The 24,172-nt window shown below is 35.0% G+C and overlaps 2 protein-coding genes across 2 annotated transcripts in view; both read right to left on the bottom strand.

The window, feature by feature from the left end:
* LOC142345750 (uncharacterized) overlaps nucleotides 1-6,914 on the bottom strand; it is a 166,985-nt gene extending 160,071 nt beyond the window's left edge. The window contains exon 1 of the mRNA XM_075398050.1: nucleotides 6,812-6,914. The gene's annotated coding sequence lies outside the window, so the exon portion shown is untranslated. The remainder of the gene's footprint in view (nucleotides 1-6,811) is intronic.
* LOC142345753 (potassium voltage-gated channel subfamily A member 1-like) overlaps nucleotides 1-24,172 on the bottom strand; it is a 488,213-nt gene that overhangs the window by 276,431 nt on the left and 187,610 nt on the right. The window lies entirely within an intron of this gene.

Consider the following 24,172-nt stretch of genomic DNA (forward strand, 5'->3'; position numbering starts at 1 on the left):
AGATGTTAAGTGCGACGAAGTCGGTTGGTTAGGTGACCCGGTGACAAAAACAGTTTTCCTGAATAATTTTCCTTGTGCTTTTGGTTAGGAATATCGTAACTGTTTGAGATAAAAAAACACGGCGGGCCATGGGGTACATCTGCTCAAAATCCAAATTTCAATGTTTGCATGTTTGCAAACATTGGAATTTGGATTTTGAGGAGATGTACCCTAATGCCCGCCTTTTTTTTGACACCTACAAACAAAGGGCTATCTAGATCGTTATTTTGCGCTAATAAAAATTTTTGCCCAGATTTGGAATAACTTGTCTAAAAAATGAATTTATGTGAAGGCCATAATTTTTGCCTCAATTTTGTGTGTGTCTGTTTTGTTTGTGCCGTATGTGTTTTGCTCCAATTTTGGGTGATCAAATACTGCGCTCGTCGAATATTAAAAGCAGTTTTGTCTGTTTTGCGGAGAAAGAAAACGTTTCTTATCTGTCTCCAAGAAAAAAACTTGGCGACCGTTCTTGATTTTACTCAGAACAATGTTCTTTTTTAACTCAGACATTGAGTAGAGTATAGCTAAGGACCCTCTGCTGTGACAGATGAATTAAGGCAGCTTTTTTTAACGTGCGCGTTTGATTAATGGAGAAAATTCCGTTCAACTTGTGTTGGTGGGGGTGATTTCGTACAAGCGTTCTGGTGCTCTTCCGAGGAAACCTAATGTCATTCCAACGTGCTCGGCAATAAGTTATGCAGTTGTGTGTTAGTTGTGCTAGTTTTCCCTACAATTTAGCGTCTGCTAATGCTTTATGACAGTATTGAACGTTTAATTAAGTCCAGAAAAAAAATGAAGTTTTTAAAGAAAAAAGTTTTCGATACTTCTTACTTTGGTTTTTCGGGTCGTAAGATGTTAAGTGCGACGAAGTCGGTTGGTTAGGTGACCCGGTGATAAAAAAAAAGTTTTTCTGAATAATTTTCCTTGTGCTTTTGGTTAGGAATATCGTAACAGATTGAGATAAAAAAAACACGGCGGGCCATGGGGTACATCTGCTCAAAATCCAAATTTCCAGGTTTGCATGTTTGCAAACATTGGAATTTGGATTTTGAGGAGATGTACCCTAATGCCCGCCTTTTTTTTGACACCTACAAACAAAGGGCTATCTAGATCGTTATTTTGCGCTAATAAAAATTTTTGCCCAGATTTGGAATAACTTGTCTAAAAAATGAATTTATGTGAAGGCCATAATTTTTGCCTCAATTTTGTGTGTGTCTGTTTTGTTTGTGCCGTATGTGTTTTGCTCCAATTTTGGGTGATCAAATACTGCGCTCGTCGAATATTAAAAGCAGTTTTGTCTGTTTTGCGGAGAAAAAAAAACGTTTCTTATCTGTCTCCAAGAAAAAAACTTGGCGACCGTTCTTGATTTCACTCAGAACAATGTTCTTTTTTAACTCAGACATTGAGTAGAGTATAGCTAAGGACCCTCTGTTGTGACAGATGAATTAAGGCAGCTTTTTTTAACGTGCGCGTTTGATTAATGGAGAAAATTCCGTTCAACTTGTGTTGGTGGGGTGATTTCGTACAAGCGTTCTGGTGCTCTTCCGAGGAAACCTAATGTCATTCTAACGTGCTCGGCAATAAGTTATGCAGTTGTGTGTTAGTTGTGCTAGTTTTCCCTACAATTTAGCGTCTGCTAATGCTTTATGACAGTATTGAACGTTTAATTAAGTCCAGAAAAAAAATGAAGTTTTTAAAGAAAAAAGTTTTCGATACTTCTTACTTTGGTTTTTCGGGTCGTAAGATGTTAAGTGCGACGAAGTCGGTTGGTTAGGTGACCCGGTGACAAAAACAGTTTTCCTGAATAATTTTCCTTGTGCTTTTGGTTAGGAATATCGTAACTGTTTGAGATAAAAAAACACGGCGGGCCATGGGGTACATCTGCTCAAAATCCAAATTTCAATGTTTGCATGTTTGCAAACATTGGAATTTGGATTTTGAGGAGATGTACCCTAATGCCCGCCTTTTTTTTGACACCTACAAACAAAGGGCTATCTAGATCGTTATTTTGCGCTAATAAAAATTTTTGCCCAGATTTGGAATAACTTGTCTAAAAAATGAATTTATGTGAAGGCCATAATTTTTGCCTCAGTTTTGTGTGTGTCTGTTTTGTTTGTGCCGTATGTGTTTTGCTCCAATTTTGGGTGATCAAATACTGCGCTCGTCGAATATTAAAAGCAGTTTTGTCTGTTTTGCGGAGAAAAAAAAACGTTTCTTGTCTGTCTCCAAGAAAAAAACTTGGCGAGCGTTCTTGATTTCACTCAGAACAATGTTCTTTTTTAACTCAGACATTGAGTAGAGTATAGCTAAGGGCCCTCTGTTGTGACAGATGAATTAAGGCAGCTTTTTTTAACGTGCGCGTTTGATTAATGGAGAAAATTCCGTTCAACTTGTGTTGGTGGGGTGATTTCGTACAAGCGTTCTGGTGCTCTTCCGAGGAAACCTAATGTCATTCTAACGTGCTCGGCAATAAGTTATGCAGTTATGTGTTAGTTGTGCTAGTTTTCCCTACAATTTAGCGTCTGCTAATGCTTTATGACAGTATTGAACGTTTAATTAAGTCCAAAAAAAAATGAAGTTTTTAAAGAAAAAAGTTTTCGATACTTCTTACTTTGGTTTTTCGGGTCGTAAGATGTTAAGTGCGACGAAGTCGGTTGGTTAGGTGACCCGGTGACAAAAACAGTTTTCCTGAATAATTTTCCTTGTGCTTTTGGTTAGGAATATCGTAACTGTTTGAGATAAAAAAACACGGCGGGCCATGGGGTACATCTGCTCAAAATCCAAATTTCAATGTTTGCATGTTTGCAAACATTGGAATTTGGATTTTGAGGAGATGTACCCTAATGCCCGCCTTTTTTTGACACCTACAAACAAAGGGCTATCTAGATCGTTATTTTGCGCTAATAAAATTTTTTGCCCAGATTTGGAATAACTTGTCTAAAAAATGAATTTATGTGAAGGCCATAATTTTTGCCTCAATTTTGTGTGTGTCTGTATTGTTTGTGCCGTATGTGTTTTGCTCCAATTTTGGGTGATCAAATACTGCGCTCGTCGAATATTAAAAGCAGTTTTGTCTGTTTTGCGGAGAAAAAAAAACGTTTCTTATCTGTCTCCAAGAAAAAAACTTGGCGACCGTTCTTGATTTCACTCAGAACAATGTTCTTTTTTAACTCAGACATTGAGTAGAGTATAGCTAAGGACCCTCTGTTGTGACAGATGAATTAAGGCAGCTTTTTTTAACGTGCGCGTTTGATTAATGGAGAAAATTCCGTTCAACTTGTGTTGGTGGGGTGATTTCGTACAAGCGTTCTGGTGCTCTTCCGAGGAAACCTAATGTCATTCTAACGTGCTCGGCAATAAGTTATGCAGTTGTGTGTTAGTTGTGCTAGTTTTCCCTACAATTTAGGGTCTGCTAATGCTTCATGACAGTATTGAACGTTTAATTAAGTCCAGAAAAAAAATGAAGTTTTTAAAGAAAAAAGTTTTCGATACTTCTTACTTTGGTTTTTCGGGTCGTAAGATGTTAAGTGCGACGAAGTCGGTTGGTTAGGTGACCCGGTGACAAAAACAGTTTTCCTGAATAATTTTCCTTGTGCTTTTGGTTAGGAATATCGTAACTGTTTGAGATAAAAAAACACGGCGGGCCATGGGGTACATCTGCTCAAAATCCAAATTTCAATGTTTGCATGTTTGCAAACATTGGAATTTGGATTTTGAGGAGATGTACCCTAATGCCCGCCTTTTTTTTGACACCTACAAACAAAGGGCTATCTAGATCGTTATTTTGCGCTAATAAAAATTTTTGCCCAGATTTGGAATAACTTGTCTAAAAAATGAATTTATGTGAAGGCCATAATTTTTGCCTCAATTTTGTGTGTGTCTGTTTTGTTTGTGCCGTATGTGTTTTGCTCCAATTTTGGGTGATCAAATACTGCGCTCGTCGAATATTAAAAGCAGTTTTGTCTGTTCTGCGGAGAAAAAAAAACGTTTCTTATCTGTCTCCAAGAAAAAAACTTGGCGACCGTTCTTGATTTCACTCAGAACAATGTTCTTTTTTAACTCAGACATTGAGTAGAGTATAGCTAAGGACCCTCTGTTGTGACAGATGAATTAAGGCAGCTTTTTTTAACGTGCGCGTTTGATTAATGGAGAAAATTCCGTTCAACTTGTGTTGGTGGGGTGATTTCGTACAAGCGTTCTGGTGCTCTTCCGAGGAAACCTAATATTTTCTGAAACGTTTTTTATCTGTCTCTAAGAAAAAAACTTGGCGAGCGTTCTTGATTTCACTCAGAACAATCATAATTTTACCGGTTTTCCCGGTAAGACCAGCAGCTCATTCCCGGAAATACTTGCGGGAATTTTAAATTTCCCAGTTTCCCCGGTAAAATCCCGGCCGGTAAATCCCGGAAATACTGGCGGGAATCTTAAATTTCCCGATTTTCCCGGTAAGAGCCCGGCGGAGAAATCCCGGAAAAACTGGCGGGAATCTTAAAGTTCCCGAGTTTCCCGGTAAGATCCCACTGGTGAATCCCGGAAATCCCGCCGAGATTTAATTTTTTCCCGGTTTTCCTGTCAGGATTCTTAAATGTCCCGGATTTCCCGGCGGGAAATGCGGGATCTTGCTCTATCTTGGCACATCTTGAAATTCCCGGTAATTTTCCCGGTAAGATCCCCGGATCTTCCCCGTGTGTTTCCCGGATCTTGTCGGGAAAAAAACCGGGATCTTAATAAGATTTCCGGGATTCGACGCACTGGGACTACATTTCAGCAAAGTTGAATTATTATCGTATAAGATCTGATAAGTATCTTATCAGATCTTACACGATAAAAGTTCACGTAGGGCAGTATTTTTATCGCGTAAGACCAGATAAGATCTTACACGATAAAGATTTTTGATCAGCATCTTATCAGATCTTACAAGATAAAAATTCCAAAATCACTGGTGTGTCAATATCTTGTCACATCTGTCAACTGCTATGATAGTGTCAACATCTGTGAGATCTTTCCATATGTTTCAAATAATACGAAAATGGCAAAGTTCTGAAGATCTTGAAGATATTTCAAGAGTTGACAAAATTTCAGGACTTCATACATCCTGGCAAGTTGTATTAGGTGAACAAAAACAATAAGCCGATTGTTATCAATTGATATCCTGAAAGGTCTTCGTAAAAACGGTCATCTGGCAAAAAGTTGCAAGAAGATGGTTTTCGTATAAGACTCGTGCAATCCGGGTCGTGATGTCACCGCCATTAAACACAAAATTGTGTAAGATAAGCGGTGAAAACGGGAAATTTTGTAAGATAAGCGGTGAATGCGATGAAATTACATAAATCAGGCGGTGAGTGAAAATAAACTTTATCGCCTGGTAGTGGTGCAATTACATAATTTCAGCGCTGATTTTAGCGGTGAATTTACATAAATTCAGCGCTCTGAAAAAAGTGCCCAATTTATGTGAGATAGGCGGCGATTGTAATGAAAATACATAAATTCACCGCTTAATTTAGTGGTGAACATACATAAATTCACCTCTTAGAAAAAATGTTAAAATTGAGTGCGATCAGCAGTGAATGTGGGGAAATTAATGGGGAGTAAGGGAAGAATTGTTAGATTTAACCCACCCCTATAATTACCCCTTAATCTTACATCTTTTTGGGGATCTATTCTGTTTTGCCCCCTCCCCCACAGTATTTTTGTGACCCCCAGTTACAAAATATATGTTGTTATGTAGCACGTTACTATGTAAAAAAAAGCACGTGTGCCTGGGGTCATAAAAAATTCATGCTGACTAAGCTGGGGGGGGCGAAACAGAACAGATCCTTTTTTGACATTTTTTTTTCTGAGCGGTGAATTTATTTAAGCTCACCGCTAGAGTAAGCGGTGAACTTACAAAGAAATGCAACATTTCACCGCTAAATATTTAATTTCACCGCTAAAAATTGCAAATCTTACATAAATTCAACGCGCATGTTTTACAGAAAGTAGAGTAAATTTGATTTATATTCAAAACAAAAATACTAGAATTTATTGAGAGATGGGGCAGTGGAAGAAGAAGTGCATGACATGCAGGAGGTGAGAGGTTCGAACCTTTGTAGGGGAGGTGAAATGCGTTGATTTTCTTAAAGTTCAACGCTTAATATAGCGGTGAAATTACATAATTTCACCGCATTTCACCGCAAAACTATGTACGAAATTTGCGATGAAAAAAACAGCTTTTACTGCTTATCTTACTTATTTTTCCGATTTTTCCTCGACCCGGAAGCAATGTACGAATGATTCTGGTTTGGTTATGTACAATGTAGCAAGAGTCTTACAAGTGTCCTGCAAGATCTTGCAAGAGAACGGTCGGTTTTAAACTAGAGTGGCTTTTCTCGCATGTTTTTAATTGCAATTCGTTCTATTCATTCTACATGAGAAAAGTATGCTAAACATATTAATAGGGAAACCAACACAACCAAGATTGTTTCAAAAACCGTCCATTACTTCCTGAAAAAAAAGGATTTAGGGCATCAAAACCTTTTTGAATTAATCTTGAAGCTTCGACAAAATTGGTTACTCTAGACAGCTTAAAAACGCGCAAACGTTTTAAGAGCTTTGACCTGCAACTAAGACTAAAATTGCAGTCACTTTAAAGTATCTTAATGAAAAACATTTTTATAACGTTTGTCTCAAAGATCAAAATGGTTTAAGCAAATCATGATCAACAAAATATTTCCCCCAATAACCTAAATTTAGGAAAAAAATAATCCAAAATCCTTTGATATCAAAAACTTACCGGATTAAGTCACAACATTAAGAGCACTCTTAAATTCGTCTCTAAAAGAAACAAAAAGAATTGATTTATAATACAATAAGAAAGCAAGTAGAATGAATTTGATATTGATTTATCCCTGCTATAATATTCCTCACAATCTCAAATTTTTATATGTTGCGGGGGTTGGTTCGTGTTATAACAAAACAAGACGTTATAAACCGATTATAAATGTGAGTGCCGGCTACGATGGTTAGACGCCTTATGACTAGTTGGTTGTTATCGTGTGCTAAGATAGCGTGCACTAGGAGAAGCCATCAGGACGTTTTTAGTACACCAACTAGAGGTAGAAATTGTTGAGCTAAGTGCTGATTAAAGTGCCATAAAGTGCTTACTGCTGTGACAAGCGCTATCTCTAACCTGTCATGAACAGAAAAGAAATCGCATTAAATATAATAAAGTATTCAAGACCAAATCCAAAAGGATAATTTCACCGTGAAAAGATATAAATTCCTTTACTAAAGTTATCAGGTGTAAATTAGTTGCCCACTTCAAATTCTGTCCAGAAAACAGCAAATAACTATTAATGACCGGTACATTTCGTGGAAGAGGGTTTAGGCGTTCATGATTTTGATGCGTTTTTTGTCAAAAACAGCCATTTTCCTAACCATAGCTATATGGATCCTGAATGGTTATAATCCGAAGTACTAACTATTGTGTTCTCAAACAATTTAACAGAAAAATTCTCTCGAAATAAGTAAGTGCACTTATTACTAAGCTAAGAGCATATCGGGCGTCAACCAGAGTTAAAAACGTTTCTTGAATTTCTTTCAAAATGAATTGATCGTCTCTAATATCACTAATGGCATTGGTATCACTAATCACAATTTTGGTATTATTACCCCCCTAGAAACCCTATTAGCAAAAAAAACTATTGTTGTACAGTGAGATTGACAGCATCCAACGTTAGGTTACCAGGAAGAGAAAAAAGTTTATCAGTTGAAGAAAGCACAAAAAAGAATCTGAAACTTTTGAGGAGTTATTTGACATAATTGGGAAAGTTTTACTTAAAAATTTTGTCACATTGGCGTCGGGAATTTGTTTTTGGAAAAACTAGAGACTTCAAAACTTTTTGTGATAGAAGCAAAAAAAATGTGTTCGGAGAAGAAAAATTTCTGGTCCCCGACCGTTGGGCTATCTGATGTCTGTAAGAAACCTAATTGTGAGCAGTTTAGTAAGAAAATTCAATAAAGCAAAAAATTTGAGCAATTCTAACTGCTGTCATCATGTTTCAATCAAATAATTACACAAAAAGTTAATGCCCGTAACGTCCAATAAACTCAAATTTGAAAATATATATTTACAAAAAAAGTTTATCATGTTGCTAAGAGAAGTTTTGCTGCTCTTTGTTTTGCTGCCAATGAAAACGATCAAAAATGTAGTTTTAATTGATAATTTGACCGTTTTCAACTGATCACGCCAACATGTAACCTCTCTTCGAACTCTTTTCAAGTTTTCAAAGGATTTAATTTTGGTAGTATTCTGCAAATAATTGAAACCCGAGCAAACAGGAAAGACGCAAAATGAGAGTAGAGATATTACATTTCGCTTTCTCGCTCGCTCTCTCTCTCTCTCTCTCTCTCTCTCTCTCTTGTATATTCTCTCCCCTCTTTTCTCTCCCTCCCTCTCGCATTTTCTCCCTCTCCCTCTCTATCTATTTCTATCACTATACCCACTTTCTCTTTTTCTCTCTCTATCTCTCTCTCTCTCTCTCTCTCTCTCTCTCTCTCTCTAGCTTTCTCTCTCTCTCTCTCTCTCTCTCTCTCTCTCTCTCTCTCTCTCTCTCTCTCTCTCTCTCTTTCTATCACTCTCCTCTCTCTCTCATTCTCTCTCTCACAAAAACTATTCTCCCTCTTTCTCTCTTTCTGTGTGTGCGTCTCTTTCTTTTTATCTCTCCCTTTCTCTTTCTCTCTCTCTCTCTTGCTTTCTCTCTTTCTCTATCACTATCCTCTCTCTCTCTTCTCTCTCTCTCTCTCTCTCTCTCTCTTTCTCTCACACACAAACTATTCTCACTCTTTCTCTCTTTCTGTGTGTGTGTGTGTGTCTTTCTTTCTATCTCTCTTTTTCTCTTTTCCACACACACACACTCTCTCTCTCTCTCTCTCTTTCTCTCACACACAAACTATTCTCACTCTTTCTCTCTTTCTGTGTGTGTGTGTGTCTTTCTTTCTATCTCTCTTTTTCTCTTTTCCACACACACACACTCACTCTCTCTCTCTCTTTCTCTCCCTCTCCCTCTCACTAATTTCTCTGTGTGTGTGTCTCTCTTTCATTCTATCTCTTTTTCTCTCTCTCTCCCTCTCTATCTCCTATCTCTTTAATTTTTCCTCTCTCTCCTCTTATTGTCTTATTGTTACCCTTTTTTTCTGATGAATTTTTTTTCCTGGTGTACATGATAACGGGTTTTTTCTTCCAGTCAGCAACTTTTGGGGATTGGTTTTTTGTCGAACTAACCCACTGTTTCCATTAATCAAGGAACCTCCCGAGACTCATGCTCGATCTTATATGTGTGGTTTTTGTGTTTTTCTCGCCTATTTGAATCCAATCTGCTTCGAATCATTTTCAGACATTGATATTTTTCTGGCAAGCTTTTCTAGTTTTTCTTTAGAACAAATTTTTGCAGACAATTTACCCTTAATTATTCACTTTCAAATTTTCCTTCCATAATATTTGCGTTTCATCGATAGTTTTCATCGATGGTTTTAATACCTTCGAACTTTTTTCAAGTTTTGAAAGGATTTACATTAATTCTGGTAGTAATCTACAAATACTTGAAACCCGAGCAAACAGGAAAGACGCAAAATGAGAGTAGAGATATTGCCTTTCGCCTTCTCTCTCATTCTCCCTTTTATATTTTCTCCCCTCTTTTCTCTCCCTCTCTCTCTCGCTTTCTCTTTCTCTCTCTATCTCTCTCTCTCTCTATCTGTCTCTGTCACAGTCCCCTCTCTCTCTCTCGCATTCTCTCTCACACGCAAATTATTCTAACAATTTCTCTCTTTCTGTGTGTGGGTCTCCTTCTTTTTATCTCTCCCTTTCTCTTTTTCACTCTTTCTCCCTCTCTCTTTCTCTCTCTTTCTCTCTCACACACACAAACTATTCTCACTCTTTCTCTCTTTCTGTGTGTGTGTGTCTGTTTCTTTCTATCTCTCTCTTTCTCTTTTTCACACACACACACACTCTCTCTCTCTCTCACTATTCTCTCTCTCTCTCTCTCTCTCTCTCTCTGTGTGTGTGTGTGTGTGTGTCTCTCTCTCTCTCTCTCTCTCTCTCTCTCTCTCTCTCTCTTTCTTTCTATCTCTCTCTCTCTCTTTCTCTCTCTCTCTCTCTCCCTCTCTCTCCTCTCTCTTTATTTTTTCCTCTCTCTCCTCTTATTGTTTTATTGTTACTCTTTTTTTATGATTTTTTTGCTGGTGTACATGATAACGGGATTTTTTCTTCCTGTCAGCAGCTTTTGGGATTTGGTTGTTGGTCGAACTAACCCACTGTTTCCACTAGCCATGGAACCTCCCAAGAGTCATGCTCGACCTTACATGTGTGGTTCTTGTGTTTTTCTCGCCTATTTGAATCTAATCTGCTGCAAAACATTTTCAGGTTTTACTATTTTTCTTGCAAACTTTTCTAGTCATTTTTTCGGAACAATTTTTGTAGCTAACTTTGTACCCTTAATTATTCACTTGCAATTTTTTCTTCCATAATGTTTGCGTTTCATCGATGGTTTTCGATTCATCGATGTTTTTCACTCGGGTGCCTAAATGCAAAAACGACCCAATATTTCAGGCTCAATCATTTTTAAACTGGCAATTATTAACATGGATGAAAGCCCTTTTTCGATTGTATAAACGGTATGATTTTGCAAAAAAAACTGATGTCCCCAGTTGATCTTTCTGTTTTTATGTTCTTTTCTTAACGTTTTATTTGTTGTCGCGATTTATGCATTCAACCAATAGCTGTTCACGCAGTAGTTTCTATCCTTTCAAATAACTACAAGGCCTCCACCAGGTGTATCTTCCAAGCCAACTCTGATCAAGCAGTGCCGCTAAATGAACCATGGTCTGGATTAAAGAAAATCAAACAAATTAGGGACAAAAGAACATTGAACAAAAAAGTAGACATAAAACAAAGATCTGGTGTCGTCTGACGGGACACAAAATCTTCCTGAATGTTCTCATGAATGGCTACATAATGTCCACGAACGTCATCTCATTGAGGTTATTTGATTAAAGAGGAATTGTTTTGTAGTAAACTGTTAAAAGTGTTTTTCTTATATATTGTACCAATGATTTTCATACGCACTTTAAAGCCTCAAAATTGGCCGATTAAATGAGTTTAGCTCTATTATGAGCTCTTGAAACAGATATTTTAATGTTCATAGAACAATTTATACTCAATTCACTGATTATAGTCACTGATGTACAATAATGAACAATCGAAAGTTGGACATATTCATCAATTATAATGGAAAAGTCTATCGTAGTCTGGAGCACGAAGAAAAAAGCGCACCATTTCAAAAAAGACTACTATTCATCAAACCATCAAATGAAAGGCAAATTTCACTTTTGACATTAGTTGTTTGAGAATATACATTTTTGAAAAAATGCTTTCCATTAAAAACAATTGCTTTTTGAAGAAGTACGAAAATAAGCTGTACGAAAAGTCAGAAGTGCTAACAGAAGAAATTAGGCACATACATGTCAAAAAATTCAAAATAATTGTCAAGGTGCGGTTTTACAGACTTGAACAAGTCTCCTCACACAATCAACCAGTCTATTTTCCTGCTCAAATTTCAATACCATGTATGGCTTTTTTGGGGAGATACTTCTGATTTGCTCCAAATAAATTAAATTAGTTTCAAAATTTTCTTCAGAAGAAAAGTCTTGTATGTTGAGTTCCGCAAAACGAACTTTGGGGACGCAACTTTTTCCTGCAAAAACCAACTACCATGCTCTGGCAAATTTAGTAAACATAATTATCTGTTTGACTATATTAACCTGTCATTGTACAAGAGATATTGTTGCAAAGCTGCTAAAAATAATCTCATAGTGGAAATAAGATGGCTCTTAACGTTCAAAACAAACACGTGATTTAAAAAAGAATGACTTGCTCAAAAAACGGTAACCAGTTATCAACAATGTACAAACTAGCCATTCAGCATCTTTTATTTCTTTAGGATTAACAATTTTTGTGGACAACCCAATTTTAGAGAACACAGAGAATTGACCCAAACAAACAAATGAACAAATAAACTAACAAACTTAACATTCCAAAAAATTGCGGCCAGGATTCATTAAAAAAGGTTTCTTGAAGCCCATCAGAACACTTATCAAAAATTCGCACAGAGATCAAATTTTTATTTTTGGAAGCTTTTGAACAACTCCATTGAAAATCAATTCAAATGCTTAGTACGCTCTGCAGAGGGCTCCATTTGGACCTATTTTGAAGAAAATAAGGTTCAAGATTGCCTTAAATTGCTACAAAAACCGTTAAATGAAATTAAACAGATCTTAGACTGAAAAAAAATTTTGAATGGAAGTTTTTTTTGAAATTTTTCGGCTTTCATGTTGTCTTTTTTTTCAAATGAAGCGATTACAATTGAGTTGGGAGTTGTGATGCTATTTGAAATTTTTTTCACGCATTTTTGAAAGAAATTTTTAACCAACAAAACTCATCTAAAGTATTGGTTTTAATCGGTTGATTTTTTTTAGGTACAAGATTTTAAGTGAAATTCTTCAATTCGAAGAGAAAAAGCGTTTTCTAGTATTGTTTTTGGGACCTGAAGGAATTCTTGTTCATATGAATCAATTTAACTTTTCTGTTTCAATCATAACGCTCTAATTTTTTCACCAAAAGAAAACTAGGGAGATGCGTACCAGATTTTTTAAGCATTATTTTATGCACACCAGCAATAGCAACTAACAGCTTTTTTCAATTTCATGCTAATTTTTTTTTTAAAGTTTAAGACGTTTTTAGTTTTTTATTTAATTGTTTCCTTGTCATAGAAGCACAGAAAATCGACAAAATTTATAAAAAACTGAAAAATCTCGTCTTTGCCAGATTTAATTTATTCAATAGTTTTTTGACTTATATATTCTTTAAAAAATTAAGGATCTTTCAATCTGCCAGCATGTGTCCTGGGAAAGTTTGAATTGATTTTTACTACCAATTCATTTTCTCGTATCTAAGCTGTTAGTCATTTTGATGTCACTTGCCTTAAAGAGGGGAATGAGTACTTTGAATAAACCCGCATCTCTTTTTACGTTTATCCGTAGTTTTCTCTGATGTCAAAGTGCTTTTTTTAATTAAGACAGTTTTGGTAAGCAAGGTGTTTGCAATTATGAATTTTTTGAGAATTTTTAGCTTTCAAAAAGTAATAAATAACATACGCCCTGCAATTGCCTTAGAGTGATCTAGAACTGACTTCAACAGCTTTAAAACCACTGAAGATGCCAAGACGGCATAAATAATTGGTATACAGATCCATGTTTTTATTTTTAGCAAGCTTGTTTTCTGAATTTGGTTTGGAAATTGACTTTTGTCCTGAGGTTAATTAAATTTGATTGAGCTCTGTGCTAGCAGAAACTTCCTTTCAACTTTTTGAGGTATTTGTGTTTGCAATGTCAACTTAACCACAACAATGTCATTTGAACAATTTTTTCAAATATTTTTTTGATTTCTGATTGTTTAGGAGCTAATGATTTTTTTAAAGCTTTCATATGGTTCACTTGGTAAATTTTGGCAACAAGAAAAGGTTTTGATTCTAACAAGCTCATTTTGCACCTCTATACCTGAAATTTTTTACCCTCTCTCTCTCTCTCTCCCTCTCTCTCTCTCTCTCTCTCTCTCTCCTGATATGTCCAGCGAAATTCATTTGTATCAAGTCAGTTGTTTTGTAACCATTAGAATAAAATAGCAAATTTGAGGAAATAGATGAAAAATAAAATATTTGCAAAATTTTTCGTTTTTTTTTCTTATTTTTCATTTTGTTCAAAATGTCATTTAGTATATTTTCATGACTACAAGTTGCCAAAAAGTTTTGTGTGTATAATTCATCAGTGGATTATAGAAGGGCGGCATTTGCTTTTGAAGTTATCAAAATCACTTATTTAGATTTTTTCAAAACAAAAAAGCCGCTTATTTTTTCAGATCTTTTTACAGATATTTCAATTTTGCCTCTTCTAGAATGTTTTGTGTCAAACGAAATTGAAGTTCGCTCCCAGAAAAAAAGGTGTTTTGCACCTTCTTAAGGAGAAAAATCTTTGGAAAAAACTTTTTTTCAACATATTAACATCAAACGTATCTACAATATAAAACTGTTTTGTCCGTTTACTCCAAAGATGTGAAACTAATTTTTGTCTATTTTTAATTTTAAGGTTTGCTGGTTGGTAAGACATAGGATATTCAGTTTTTGGATTGTACTTTACGACGTGTACGGATATTTTTTGTGTTGAGAGTGTGTATGTCAGAGCGTTTTTATGCGATTATATGTATGATAAATTTGTGACCTAGTCCGTGTGCGTGTGTTTGCATGTGTGTGCGTGTGTGTGCGTGTGTTAGTGCGCGTATTTTTGTGTGTGTGTTGAGTGTATATTTTTGTTGGTGTGTGTGTGCGTGACGGGGTTGTGCATAATTGTGTATGTGTAGTTAGGTGTGTGTGTGCATCGTGCGTGCTTGTGTGTGTGTGTGTGTGGGTGTGTTTGTGTAAGTGTGTGTGCGTGCGAGTATATGTGTGTGTGTGTTTGTGAGTATGTCTGTGTGTATGCCTGCGTGAGTGTGTATATGTGCTTGCGGGCGTCTGTGCGTGCGTGTGTGTGTTTGTGTGTGTTTGTGTGTGTGTGTGTGTGTGTTTGCGTCTGTTTTTGATAGGCTTGTCTGTGGTAAACTGGTAATCGTTTCAAGTTTTTACCCTTTCAGTCTGAGACGAGTCTTTCGAGTTTTTTGGTTTCGAACAGTTGCTTTGCACAGAAAACCGCGATTATCATTGTTATTACTATGCGTGAAATATCTGAAAATCCGTAGTTTCGATTCATGATTCTTTTACTGCTGAGATATTAAAACAAGAGACCTCACTTAGGACCAATACGACGATATAAAATGCATTATAAAATCTATAACTTTCTAAAACGATTCTGAAAGCCAATTTTCAAATATTCTAAGTAGTGTCTGAGATACTACTATTACACAGCATTGCTTTTTAGAGAAAGTCATAAAATTTGTTCACACGACTGAAAGTGTTCTGCTAGTGCTAAACTTTTGTTTGAAAGTAACACTCTCGTTGTTTGACAGCATAACAAACTGACAATTCTTTTATTTGACTACATACGTCAAACTCTCAATACCTAAAATAATAAAACTTAAGAAACAGACTAGTTGAGATTAATCTCAGTTATGTTTAGTTATCATGATCCAAGAGTTATCCAAGAATCATGCTCGACCTTAAATGTGTGGTTTTTGTGTTTTTCTCGCCTATTTGAATCTAATCTGTTGAAAACATTTTCAGGTTTTACTATTTTTCTTGCAAACTTTTCTAGTCATTTTTTCGGAACAATTTTTGTAGCTAACTTTGTACCCTTAATTATTCACTTGCAATTTTTTCTTCCATAATATTTGCGTTTCATCGATGGTTTTCGATTCATCGATGTTTTTCACTCGGGTGCCTAAATGCAAAAACGACCCAATATTTCAGGCTCAATCATTTTTAAACTGGCAATTATTAACATGGATGAAAGCCCTTTTTCGATTGTATAAACGGTATGATTTTGCAAAAAAAAACTGATGTCCCCAGTTGATCTTTCTGTTTTTATGTTCTTTTCTTAACGTTTTATTTGTTGTCGCGATTTATGCATTCAACCAATAGCTGTTCACGCAGTAGTTTCTATCCTTTCAAATAACTACAAGGCCTCCACCAGGTGTATCTTCCAAGCCAACTCTGATCAAGCAGTGCCTCTAAATGAACCATGGTCTGGATTAAAGAAAATCAAACAAATTAGGGACAAAAGAACATTGAACAAAAAAGTAGACATAAAACAAAGATCTGGTGTCGTCTGACGGGACACAAAATCTTCCTGAATGTTCTCATGAATGGCTACATAATGTCCACAAACGTCATCTCATTGAGGTTATTTGATTAAAGAGGAATTGTTTTGTAGTAAACTGTTAAAAGTGTTTTTCCTATATATTGTACCAATGATTTTCATACGCACTTTAAAGCCTCAAAATTGGCCGATTAAATGAGTTTAGCTCTATTATGAGCTCTTGAAACAGATATTTTAATGTTCATAGAACAGTTTATACTCAATTCACTGATTATAGTCACTGATGTACAATAATGAACAATCGAAAGTTGGACATATTCATCAATTATAATGGAAAAGTCTATCGTAGTCTGGAGCACGAAGAAAAAAGCGCACCATTTCAAAAAAGACTACTATTCATCAAACCATCAAATGAAAGGCAAATTTCACTTTTGACATTAGTTGTTTGAGAATATACATTTTTGAAAAAATGCTTTCCATTAAAAACAATTGCTTTTTGAAGAAGTACGAAAATAAGCTGTACGAAAAGTCAGAAGTGCTAACAGAAGAAATTAGGCACATACATATCAAAAAGTTCAAAATAATTGTCAAGGTGCGGTTTTACAGACTTGAACAAGTCTCCTCACACAATCAACCAGTCTATTTTCCTGCTCAATTTTCAATACCATGTATGGCTTTTTTGGGGAGATACTTCTGATTTGCTCCAAATACATTAAATTAGTTTCAAAATTTTCTTCAGAAGAAAAGTCTTGTATGTTGAGTTCCGCAAAACGAATATTTGCAAAATTTTTCGTTTTTTTTCTTATTTTTCATTTTGTTCAAAATGTCATTTAGTATATTTTCATGACTACAAGTTGCCAAAAAGTTTTGTGTGTATAATTCATCAGTGGATTATAGAAGGGCGGCATTTGCTTTTGAAGTTATCAAAATCACTTATTTAGATTTTTTCAAAACAAAAAAGCCGCTTATTTTTTCAGATCTTTTTACAGATATTTCAATTTTGCCTCTTTTAGAATGTTTTGTGTCAAACGAAATTGAAGTTCGCTCCCAGAAAAAAGGTTTTTTGCACCTTCTTAAGGAAAAAAATCTTTGGAAAAAACTTTTTTTCAACATATTAACATCAAACGTATCTACAATATAAAACTGTTTTGTCCGTTTACTCCAAAGATGTGAAACTAATTTTTGTCTATTTTTAATTTTAAGGTTTGCTGGTTGGTAAGACATAGGATATTCAGTTTTTGGATTGTACTTTACGACATGTACGGATATTTTTTGTGTTGAGAGTGTGTATGTCAGAGCGTTTTTATGCGATTATATGTATGATAAATTTGTGACCTAGTCCGTGTGCGTGTGTTTGCATGTGTGTGCGTGTGTGTGCGTGTGTTAGTGCGCGTATTTTTGTGTGTGTGTTGAGTGTATATTTTTGTTGGTGTGTGTGTGCGTGACGGGGTTGTGCATAATTGTGTATGTGTAGTTAGGTGTGTGTGTGTGCATCGTGCGTGCTTGTGTGTGTGTGTGTGGGTGTGTTTGTGTAAGTGTGTGTGCGTGCGAGTATATGTGTGTGTGTGTGTTTGTGAGTATGTCTGTGTGTATGCCTGCGTGAGTGTGTATATGTGCTTGCGGGCGTCTGTGCGTGCGTGTGTGTGTTTGTGTGTGTTTGTGTGTGTGTGTGTGTGTGTTTGCGTCTGTTTTTGATAGGCTTGTCTGTGGTAAACTGGTAATCGTTTCAAGTTTTTACCCTTTCAGTCTGAGACGAGTCTTTTGAGTTTTTTGGTTTCGAACAGTTGCTTTGCACAGAAAACCGCGATTATCATTGTTATTACTATGCGTGAAATATCTGAAAATCCGTAGTTTCGATTCATGATTCTTTTACTGCAGAGATATTAAAACAAGAGACCTCACTTAGGACCAATACGACGATATAAAATGCATTATAAAATCTATAACTTTCTAAAACGATTCTGAAAGCCAATTTTCAAATATTCTAAGTAGTGTCTGAGATACTACTATTACACAGCATTGCTTTTTAGAGAAAGTCATAAAATTTATTCAAACGACTGAAAGTGTTCTGCTAGTGCTAAACTTTTGTTTGAAAGTAACACGCTCGTTGTTTGACAGCATAACAAACTGACAATTCTTTTATTTGACTACATACGTCAAACTCTCAATACCTAAAATAATAAAACTTAAGAAACAGACTAGTTGAGATTAATCTCAGTTATGTTTAGTTATCATGATCCAAGAGTTATCCAAGAATCATGCTCGACTTTAAATGTGTGGTTTTTGTGTTTTTCTCGCGTATTTGAATCTAATCTGTTGAAAACATTTTCAGGTTTTACTATTTTTCTTGCAAACTTTTCTAGTCATTTTTTCGGAACAATTTTTGTAGCTAACTTTGTACCCTTAATTATTCACTTGCAATTTTTTCTTCCATAATATTTGCGTTTCATCGATGGTTTTCGATTCATCGATGTTTTTCACTCGGGTGCCTAAATGCAAAAACGACCCAATATTTCAGGCTCAATCATTTTTAAACTGGCAATTATTAACATGGATGAAAGCCCATTTTCGATTGTATAAACGGTATGATTTTGCAAAAAAAAACTGATGTCCCCAGTTGATCTTTCTGTTTTTATGTTCTTTTCTTAGCGTTTTATTTGTTGTCGCGATTTATGCATTCAACCAATAGCTGTTCACGCAGTAGTTTCTATCCTTTCAAATAACTACAAGGCCTCCACCAGGTGTATCTTCCAAGCCAACTCTGATCAAGCAGTGCGGATCAAGCAGTGATCAAGCAACGCTAAATGAACCATGGTCTGGATTAAAGAAAATCAGACAAATTAGGGACAAAAGAACATTGAACAAAAAAGTAGACATAAAACAAAGATCTGGTGTCGTCTGACGGGACACAAAATCTTCCTGAATGTTCTCATGAATGGCTACATAATGTCCACAAACGTCATCTCATTGAGGTTATTTGATTAAAGAGGAATTGTTTTGTAGTAAACTGTTAAAAGTGTTTTTCTTATATATTGTACCAATGATTTTCATACGCACTTTAAAGCCTCAAAATTGGCCGATTAAATGAGTTTAGCTCTATTATGAGCTCTTGAAACAGATATTTTAATGTTCATAGAACAATTTATACTCAATTCACTGATTATAGTCACTGATGTACAATAATGAACCATCGAAAGTTGGACATATTCATCAATTATAATGGAAAAGTCTATCATAGTCTGGAGCACGAAGAAAAAAACGCACCATTTCAAAAAAGACTACTATTCATCAAACCATCAAATGAAAGGCAAATTTCACTTTTGACATTAGTTGTTTGAGAATATATATTTTTGAAAAAATGCTTTCCATTAAAAACAATTGCTTTTTGAAGAAGTACGAAAATAAGCTGTACGAAAAGTCAGAAGTGCTAACAGAAGAAATTAGGCACATACATGTCAAAAAATTCAAAATAATTGTCAAGGTGCGGTTTTACAGACTTGAACAAGTCTCCTCACACAATCAACCAGTCTATTTTCCTGCTCAAATTTCAATACCATGTATGGCTTTTTTGGGGAGATACTTCTGATTTGCTCCAAATAAATTAAATTAGTTTCAAAATTTTCTTCAGAAGAAAAGTCTTGTATGTTGAGTTCCGCAAAACGAACTTTGGGGACGCAACATTTTCCTGCAAAAACCAACTACCATGCTCTGGCAAATTTAGTAAACATAATTATCTGTTTGACTATATTAACCTGTCATTGTACAAGAGATATTGTTGCAAAGCTGCTAAAAAATAATCTCATAGTGGAAATAAGATGGCTCTTAACGTTCAAAACAAACACGTGATTTAAAAAAGAATGACTTGCTCAAAAAACGGTAACCAGTTATCAACAATGTACAAACTAGCCATTCAGCATCTTTTATTTCTTTAGGATTAACAATTTTTGTGGACAACCCAATTTTAGAGAACACAGAGAATTGACCCCAACAAACAAATGAACAAATAAACTAACAAACTTAACATTCCAAAAAATTGCGGCCAGGATTCATTAAAAAAGGTTTCTTGAAGCCCATCAGAACACTTATCAAAAATTCGCACAGAGATCAAATTTTTATTTTTGGAAGCTTTTGAACAACTCCATTGAAAATCAATTCAAATGATTAGTACGCTCTGCAGAGGGCTCCATTTGGACCTATTTTGAAGAAAATAAGGTTCAAGATTGCCTTAAATTGCTACAAAAACCGTTAAATGAAATTAAACAGATCTTAGACTGAAAAAAAATTTTGAATGGAAGTTTTTTTTGAAACTTTTCGGCTTTCATGTTGTCTTTTTTTTCAAATGAAGCGATTACAATTGAGTTGGGAGTTGTGATGCTATTTGAAATTTTTTTCTTGCATTTTTGAAAGAAATTTTTAACCAACAAAATTCATCTAAAGTATTGGTTTTAATCGGTTGATTTATTTTAGGTACAAGATTTTAAGTGAAATTCTTCAATTCGAAGAGAAAAAGCGTTTTCTAGTATTGTTTTTGGGACCTGAAGGAATTCTTGTTCATATGAATCAATTTAACTTTTCTGTTTCAATCATAACGCTCTAATTTTTTCACCAAAAGAAAACTAGGGAGATGCGTACCAGATTTTTTAAGCATTATTTTATGCACACCAGCAATAGCAACTAACAGCTTTTTTCAATTTCATGCTAATTTTTTTTAAAAGTTTAAGACGTTTTTAGTTTTTTATTTAATTGTTTCCTTGTCATAGAAGCACAGAAAATCGACAAAATTTATAAAAAACTGAAAAATCTCGTCTTTGCCAGATTTTATTTATTCAATAGTTTTTTGACTTATATATTCTTTAAAAAATTAAGGATCTTTCAATCTGCCAGCATGTGTCCTGGGAAAGTTTGAATTGATTTTTACTACCAATTCAGTTTCTCGTATCTAAGCTGTTAGTCATTTTGATGTCACTTGCCTTAAAGAGGGGAATGAGTACTTTGAATAAACCCGCATCTCTTTTTACGTTTATCCGTAGTTTTCTCTGATGTCAAAGTGCTTTTTTTAATTAAGACAGTTTTGGTAAGCAAGGTGTTTGCAATTATGAATTTTTTTGAGAATTTTTAGCTTTCAAAAAGTAATAAATAACATACGCCCTGCAATTGCCTTAGAGTGATCTAGAACTGACTTCAACAGCTTTAAAACCACTGAAGATGCCAAGACGGCATAAATAATTGGTATACAGATCCATGTTTTTATTTTTAGCAAGCTTGTTTTCTGAATTTGGTTTGGAAATTGACTTTTGTCCTGAGGTTAATTAAATTTGATTGAGCTCTGTGCAATTAACATATTAATCAACATATTAACATCAAACGTATCTACAATATAAAACTGTTTTGTCCGTTTACTCCAAAGATGTGAAACTAATTTTTGCCTATTTTTAATTTTAAGGTTTGCTGGTTGGTAAGACATAGGATATTCAGTTTTTGGATTGTACTTTACGACATGTACGGATATTTTTTGTGTTGAGAGTGTGTATGTCAGAGCGTTTTTATGCGATTATATGTATGATAAATTTGTGACCTAGTCCGTGTGCGTGTGTTTGCATGTGTGTGCGTGTGTGTGCGTGTGTTAGTGCGCGTATTTTTGTGTGTGTGTTGAGTATATATTTTTGTTGGTGTGTGTGTGCGTGACGGGGTTGTGCATAATTGTGTATGTGTAGTTAGGTGTGTGTGTGTGCATCGTGCGTGCTTGTGTGTGTGTGTGTGTGTGTGGGTGTGTTTGTGTAAGTGTGTGTGCGTGCGAGTATGTGTGTGTGTGTGTTTGTGAGTATGTCTGTGTCTATGCCTGCGTGTGTGTGTATATGTGCTTGCGGGCGTCTGTGCGTGCGTGTGTGTGTTTGTGTGTGTTTGTGTGTGTGTGTGTGTGTGTGTGTGTGTGTGTGTTTGCGTCTGTTTTTGATAGGCTTGTCTGTGGTAAACTGGTAATCGTTTCAAGTTTTTACCCTTTCAGTCTGAGACGAGTCTTTCGAGTTTTTTGGTTTCGAACAGTTGCTTTGCACAGAAAACCGCGATTATCATTGTTATTACTATGCGTGAAATATCTGAAAATCCGTAGTTTCGATTCATGATTCTTTTACTGCTGAGATATTAAAACAAGAGACCTCACTTAGGACCAATACGACGATATAAAATGCATTATAAAATCTATAACTTTCTAAAACGATTCTGAAAGCCAATTTTCAAATATTCTAAGTAGTGTCTGAGATACTACTATTACACAGCATTGCTTTTTAGAGAAAGTCATAAAATTTATTCACACGACTGAAAGTGTTCTGCTAGTGCTAAACTTTTGTTTGAAAGTAACACGCTCGTTGTTTGACAGCATAACAAACTGACAATTCTTTTATTTGACTACATACGTCAAACTCTCAATACCTAAAATAATAAAACTTAAGAAACAGACTAGTTGAAATTGATCTCAGTTATGTTTAGTTATCTTTGAGTTAATGTTTTGAATAAGAGTATGGCATATGAGAGTTGAAAATTTTATTGCATAAAACGGAACAGCTTTTTTCCGCGTTGTAAGACCTCTACCTCAGTTCTCATTTTTACTATAATTTTGATGGCCCAATAGGCGTAGTTTTTGCACCGCAAATTGAAGGGTAAAAGTGCTACCCATTGCAAATTTTTGTTATTACAGACAATTCGTTGAGAAAACAGAAAAACAAACATGTAGAGAAAAGAGATAAACATCATTCTATAGCCTTCAAATTCTAGTTTTGCTTTATATAAAAAATTTTTAGAAATTTGAAAAAAAAGGGCAAGACTTAAAAAAATTTTAAGGACAAATCGGAAAGAAAAAAAGATCGGTCGCTCATTTGCAGTAAAATTAGTTCAGCTAAAAGGATCTTTGACTGTCATGAGTAATTCACCACAGTTTCAAGCCTACAAATTTACGATCTGAACTATTTGACCAAAAGTTTGGAAAAAAATCAATTATTGTTTTTCCCCCAAAATTTTGTTAAAAATTTTTGTCTCTTTGTTTTCTGCTGATTCATAACTATTGAGTAACAAATTTATTTCTGCATCCAACAGATTTTTGGAAAATAGAAGACTTCAGGCAACTTAGATCTCTCAAAATATAAAAAATCAAGATTGAAAATGTAAAAATAAAAGCAAAATAATGTATTCGTTTTCAAATTCCACAGCTGTGTTTGCAAACAATTTTTGCGAAACCACTGAGAAGAAAAAAAAAGGTTTGACGGAGTAAACATTAAATCAACAAATTTCAATATTGAAAAGTAACGATGGAAATCTTTTCTTATATTTTATGTTTGTTTTCATTACAAACGATCATAATTCTTTTCTGAAAGCACGAACAAAAATATTTTTCACTTCTCAGTATGTTGAAATTGCTCTTCGAATTGATGTTTTCCAGACTGTGGTTGTTTCCGTAATCTAAAAAAGTGAACAGTTCATTTATTGTGAATGTTTTTACATAAAAAACAAATAGTGTTTTTAGAAGAGGGAGAAATCTTGTTCTTAGTTCAAATAAAAAATATTAAAATTTTCTAATTATTTGATTACACTCCACAGATTGAAAATGCGAAAACCTAAAATTTGCAAATAACCAATGTTCTTCAATGATACTAAATAGAACATTTAGTGACTTCCTTTAGTGTTTCCTTTAATGTTAGACACAACGAAAGGCTTAGTTCAAAATCTGTCGGAAAAGTAAATGTTATTTTATCTTTGCTACAAATTTTGATCTTAAATATATTCAAAAAATTGCATCTATTAAAACTAGCTGTTAACGCATCTGCAAGATTAATAGAAAACGAATTGCACCATTATGATCAGGAAACATCAAAACTGACGAACTATTTGAAAAAAAATTCAAAAAGTCATCTTCGTTTCTCTTGTCAATTTAGCAATTACCAAAACAATTGCCTCATGAACTCCACACTAAGTTTTCCAAATACAACAAACAAGACAAATGTGAATGAGGTGGACCACGGATAAAGACCAATTGCGAAAAAAAAATTAGAAAAAAAATTTTTTGTGCCGAGTTTTTTTGTGTAAGTGCGTGTATGTGCGCGTGCTTGTGTGGGCGTAAAAATGCGAGTACGCGTATATGTGTGTGTAAAATGTGTAGTATGCTTGCGAGAGAGAGAAAAAGAGAGTTAGGCTGAGAGAGAGCCTAACTCGGCGCAAAAATTTTAAAGTTTTTTAAACCCGGCAGAAAAAATTTTAAGTTTTTTTGTGCCGGGTTTTGTATTTGTTTGATTGGGTTTTCTGTGTG

The sequence above is a fragment of the Convolutriloba macropyga genome, chromosome 9, assembly GCF_964194025.1.
Source record: "Convolutriloba macropyga chromosome 9, txConMacr16.3, whole genome shotgun sequence".
Classification (NCBI taxonomy): Eukaryota; Metazoa; Xenacoelomorpha; order Acoela; family Convolutidae; genus Convolutriloba; species Convolutriloba macropyga.